The 6043-nt window shown below is 37.1% G+C and overlaps 1 pseudogene; it reads left to right on the plus strand.

The window, feature by feature from the left end:
• Positions 1-331: 331 nt before the first annotated feature.
• LOC134375951 (olfactory receptor 2T8-like) lies at positions 332-1099 on the plus strand (annotated as a pseudogene).
• Positions 1100-6043: the final 4944 nt, after the last annotated feature.

Raw genomic sequence — 6043 nt, forward strand, 5'->3', positions numbered from 1 at the left:
AAGTATGTGAAAGTTTGTGAATAATTGTTTTCTTAACCATTTATTTTGGGATCAGATTTGTTACTTGCAATTTACAAATAATTCATTATGCCAATTAATCAGTATTCAACCTGAGAATTTGTCACAAAGGCCTTAAAAATGAGAAAAAGTTAAAGTTAATTTTATGTTCAAGTTCAAGCATTTTGCAGAAGCCAGATGAAGGATTTGAAATAGGTTTCATAATTTTCACACAAGTGCCTTTCAAGAAATACGTAATTCACTTGGAGCATTGTAAATAATGAAAATGCTCTCATCTATTGCTCCAGTTGCAGTACCACTCCCGTTTAAAATCATGGAAAATGGGAACATTATCACATATTTTATTCTTCTAGGACTCTTTAATGGCAGCAGAAGCCACCAATGTCTGTTCATGGAGGTTCTGACAATTGCTTTCACCTCCCTTATGGGCAGTGCCCTCATGCTTCCCCTGACTTACAGGGACCACCAGCTCCACAAGCCCCTGTGCTTCCTACTGAGACAACTCTCCTTCATAGACCTGATGCTGGTTTCCACTACCTTCTGACTAGGTGACCAGAAAGAAGTCCATACCCTCTGCTGATTGTGGGTTGCAGATTTTCTGCTTGGTTACTCTATGTGGTGGATAGTGCTTCCTCCTGTCAGCCATGTCCTATGACTGTCATATGGCTGTTTGCCAGCCCTGCAATACCACATCCTCAGGAGCTGGCCGTTATACCTGAGAATGACTTTGGGGTGTTGGTTCCTGAGGTCATCTGATAGGCTCATGCAGGTTGTTGCTACTGTGAGCCGCCCATTTTGTGGTGCACACGAGATCGACAGTTTCATCTGTGAGTCCTCCACGCTGGTGCGTTTGGCTTGCAGTGACATGTTTGTCTTTGAGTATGTCACATACCTCTGCTGTATGTTAATGTTTCTGGTCCCCTTTTCCGTCATTCTGACCTATAGTCACATCCTCACTGCTGTTCTGCACATGCATCCTACGGAAGCTTGCAAGAAGGCTTTTGCCACCTGCTCGTCACATTTGGCTGTGGTGGGACTCTTTTATGGATCTGCCATTATTATCTACATGTACTTTATTTAAAAAATGAATGAATTGATTAATATTCCAAATCACTCTCATATTTCTGGACATTTTTCAAAGTTTCCCTATTACCTAATTATTTCTAAACACATATAGTCTCCCTATATAGATTGTATGATGCTTGAGAACAGGAATTACATATCATCACCTCCATGGTCAATTAAGAGTTCCCCTAAACTGTTACATATAGAACCTACAGATATAACAGGGTTGGCTGATAATGTGTGGAATCATAAGCCAGGTAAGATGGGAACACTTGTGTTCTTTTTTTTTTTTTTTGTCGTTTTTTCGTGACCGGCACTCAGCCAGTGAGTGCACTGGTCAGTCCTATATAGGATCCGAACCCGTGGCGGGAGCATCGCCGCGCTGCCAGCGCAGCACTCTACCAAGTGCGCCACGGGCTCGGCCCAACACTTGTGTTCTAGTAGCATGTTGCTGAAGCCTATGTTGCTGCTATGGCCTATGGATGGAAGTTATCCTCACTAAGGGAACATGTTGAAGATCAAGTGCATAAACTGTATGGCAAGTGACCCTGAAGGCCTAGACCGTAAGGAAAGTAGGAAAAGTTTAGTAAGGCTCTCTCACTTCACATCTGTTACAAATGTGCAAGATTCAGCACATTCACTAGAAACAAGTTATAAAAGTAGTGCAACTCTGCATGTGGGCCCATTTACTGATTCAGCATGTTTGCTGTAGTTACATTATGCACTTGGCTTGTGGCCGCTATTGTGTACTAAGTGTAAAGGTACCTGCTCTGAACAGCTGGACAGCAGAGCAGCAGAGAGAATGACAGAACATGGAGAGGATAGCAAAGCACAGAGGGTCAGTGGAGTAGAGCTTGAGCTTGTGTCTGAGAAGAAAGCATGTCTGTGAAGCTTACATCTGAAGAATAAAGTATGTCTACCTTGCATAAAGCTGCCAGGATCTTCTTTCAACTGTCTGACTCATGACCTGCACAGGAAGGGGAATAAGGATCTGAGATTCCTCCTTGACAAATCTTATCCTGTATACCTCGATTATGACAAAATAGATCCAATTGTAGAAATGTATTATACTTTAAACTTCCATTTACAGGCTACTCTTGTGATCTTGTGTTTGTACCTCATGTCCCCCACCCAATTATCTCCAACCCCCCCCCGACTGAGGTGAGGTGATATCTCAAAGTGATTTTGATTTGCATTTACCTGATAATTAGTGATGTTGAGCTATTTTTCATGTACCTGTTAACCATTGTATGTCCTGCTTTGAAAAATGTCTATTTAGCTCCTTTGCCCATTTTTAGATTGGATTATTTGTTTTTTGTTTTGTTTTGTTTGTTTGTTTGTTTTTACTGTAAGGTTGTTTGAGCTCTCTGTATATTCTGGATATTAATCCCTTGTTGGATGTGTAGTTTGCAAATACTTTCATTCTAGAGGTTGTCTTTTCAATCTCTTGTTTCTTTTGCTGTGCAGAAGATTTTCAGTTTGATAAAACACCACTTGTTTTTTTTTTTTCTTTTTTGTCTGTGCTTTTGGGACCTTATTCATGAAGTTTTTTCCAGTTTTTTCTAGGATCTGGATCCTAGAGTGTTTTACCTATGTTTGCTTCAATGAGTTTTAAAGTTTGAGTTCTTATATTTAAATTTTTAATCCATTTGGAGTTGATTTTTGTATATGGTGAGATACACAGTTCAAGTTTCAGTCTTCTACAAATGGATATACAATTTTCCCAGCATCATTTATTGAAGAGGCTCTCCTTTCCCTATTGTATGTTCTTGGTGCCCTTGTTGAAGACCAGTTAGCTGTAAATACATCAATTATTTCTGGATTCTCCATTCAGTTCCATTGGTCCATACGTTTGATTTTATGCCAGTACCATGCTGTTTTGGTTACTACAGATTTGTCATATAACTTGAAGTCAGGAAATATACTGCCTCTGGTTTTACTTTTCTTGCTCAGGATTGCTTTGCCCATTTGTGGTCTTTTATCTTTCTGTGTGAATGTTAGGATTGTTTTTCCTATTTCTGTAAAGAATGTCATTGGTATTTTAATGGAGATCACATTGAATCTGTAGATGGCTTTGGATAGTATACATATTTTCACTTGTTGATTTTTCCAATCCATAAACAAGGAATGTCTTTCCATCTTTTGGTGTCCTTTATAATTTCTTTCAGCAATGATTTGTAGTTCTCTTTTTAGATATCATTAACCTCCTTGGTTACATTTATTTGTAGGTATTTTATTTTATTTTTTGGTGACTATTATAAAGGGGCTTGCTTTCTTGATTTCCTTTTCTTCTAGTTTGATGTTTGGGTGTTAATAAATTACTGATTTTTGTGTATTGATTTTGTGTCCTGCAACCTTACTGAATTCATTTATCTGCTCCAAGAGTTTTTTGGAAGAGTCCCTCAGGTTTGCTATATATAGAACATGTCATCTGCAAACCGAGATGACTTGACTTCATCTTTTCCAGTGTGGATGTCTTTTATTTCCTCCTCTTGTCTAATTGCTCTGGAAAGTACTTTCAATGCAATGTTGAATGCAAGTGGTGAGAGAGGCATCCTTGTCTTGTTCCTGATCAAAAAGGAAAAGCTCTCTTAATGATATTTTCAGTGGGTTTGTGGTATATGGCTTTTAGGATGATATTTGCAGTGGGTTTGTAACATACGGCTTTTATTGTGTTGTGATACCATTCTTTTGTACCTAACTTGTTGAGATTTTTAATTATGAAGGAATGTTGGATTATGTCAAATCCCTTTTCTGCATCTGTTCAGATGATCATATGGTTTTTGTTCTTGATTCTGTTGATATGGTGTATTACATTTGTTATTTATTTATTTATTTTTGTTGTTGCTGTTGTTGGAGATACCAGTTTATTCAGCAAGGGTTTATTGATCTCCTGCCAGGAACAAATATTTTGCTTAGTACAAAGGTGATGATATGTAATTCCTGTTCTGAAGCATCATACAATCTATATAGGGAGACCATATGTGTTTAGAAATAATTATATAATACAGCAACTTTGAAAAATGTCCAGAAATATGAGAGTGATTTGGAATATTAATCAATTCATTCATTTTTTAAAAGCACGCAACTCAGTGGTTTCAATATGCTTATCAATTTATGCAACCATCACCACAAGGCAATTTCACAATATTTTCGTCTTCTGAAAAGAAGATGCAGATTAAGTCACTCTCCATTACCCACTCTGCCTAGCCCTTAACAACCAATAATCTATTTTCTGTCTCTATGGATTACCCTATCATCAATTAATTCCTCAACATAAACCGACCGTAAGGGTAGGATTTATTTCTGTACTCTCAAATCTATTCCTATGATTTTTATGTCTACCCCTATGCTTGTATCACATTCTTGATTACTGAAGCTTTGTATTAATTTTTTGTTGTTGTTTTTTGAATAATAATTAGTATATTCAGAATAATTAGTATATTCAATAATATACCCTATCATTGCTATTTGTGGTCCTTTACCCATTCCTTCCTCCCCCCTGCCTTCCTGCTTCTAGTAGCATCAGTTGTCCTTTTGAAAGTTTGATGTATTACTGTGAATGTCATATATTTATTTCTTTATTTTATTTATATGTTTGTTATTTTAGCTCCCACTTATGAGTAAGGGAGTGAGAACATATAGCATTTCTCTCTCTGTGCCTGGCTTATTTCACTTAATATAATTTTCTCTAAGTTTGTCCTTGCTGGTACAAATGACAATATTTCCTTTTTTTTTTTTATGGCAGAGTAATATTCCATTGTGCATTTATGCTATCCTTTTTTTATCCAGTCATCTAATGGTGGACATTTAGGTTGGTTCCAACTCTTGGCTGCTGTAAATAGAGCTGTGATAAACATGGGGGTGCAGGCATATCTTCAACATGATGCTTTCCATTTGGGGAGGTATATACACAGCAGTGAAATTGGTAGATCATATGGCAGTTCTATCTGAAGTTGTTTAAGGAATCTCCATACTATTTTCCATAATGGATTTACCAATTCACAGTCCCACCAACAGTGCAGGAGTGTTCCATTTTTTCCACATCCTTGCCAGCATTTGTTGTTCTCTGACTTTATGATGATAGCCAGTCTAACTCGGGTGAAATGGCATCTTGATGTGGTTTCGATTTCCATTTCCCTGATAATGAATGATGCTGAGCATTTTTTCACGTCTGTTGGCCATTTAAATATTTTCCTTTGAGAGATTCCAATTGAGCTACTTTGGCCTTTTTTTAAATTGGGTTATTTGGGGGGGTTATTTGCTGTTAAGTTGTTTAAGTTCCTTCTATATTTTGGATATTAATCCTTTGTCACTTGCATAGTTTGCAAATATTTTCTCCCAATCTATAGGTTGTTTGTTTTTATTTCTGTCCACAAGCTTTTTAGTTTGATATAATCCTATATCTCCCCCTTTTGTTGCCTATGCTTTGGGGGTCATATTCATAAAATCTTTGTCCCGTTCTATTTCCTGAAGTGCTTTCACCTGCATTTTCTTTTAGGATCTTTGTAGTTTGAGGTCTTATATGTAAGTCTTTGATCCCTTTTGAATTGATTTTGGTGTATGGTGAGAGGTACAGGTCAAGTTTTATTCATCTATGTATGGATGTCCAATTATCCCAGCACCATGTATTGAAGAGGCAGTCTTCTCTCCAATGTACGTTCTTGTTTGTCAAAGATCAGTTGGCTGTAGGTTTGTGGATTGATTTTTGAGTTCTCTATTCTGTTCCATTGGTCTGAGTGTCTGTTTTTATGCCAGTACCATGGTGTTTTTGTAACTATAGCTTTGTAGCATAGTTTGAAGTCAGGTAGTGTTATGTCTCCAGCTTTATTATTATTATTTTTTTTGCTCAAGATTGCTTTGGCTATTTTGGGTCTTTTGTTGTTCCATATGAAAGTTATGATTTTTTTTTCTATTTCTGAGAGGAATGTCATTGGTATTTTCACGGGGAATGCATTGA

Source organism: Cynocephalus volans, chromosome 4 (assembly GCF_027409185.1).
Source record: "Cynocephalus volans isolate mCynVol1 chromosome 4, mCynVol1.pri, whole genome shotgun sequence".
Taxonomy (NCBI): Eukaryota; Metazoa; Chordata; class Mammalia; order Dermoptera; family Cynocephalidae; genus Cynocephalus; species Cynocephalus volans.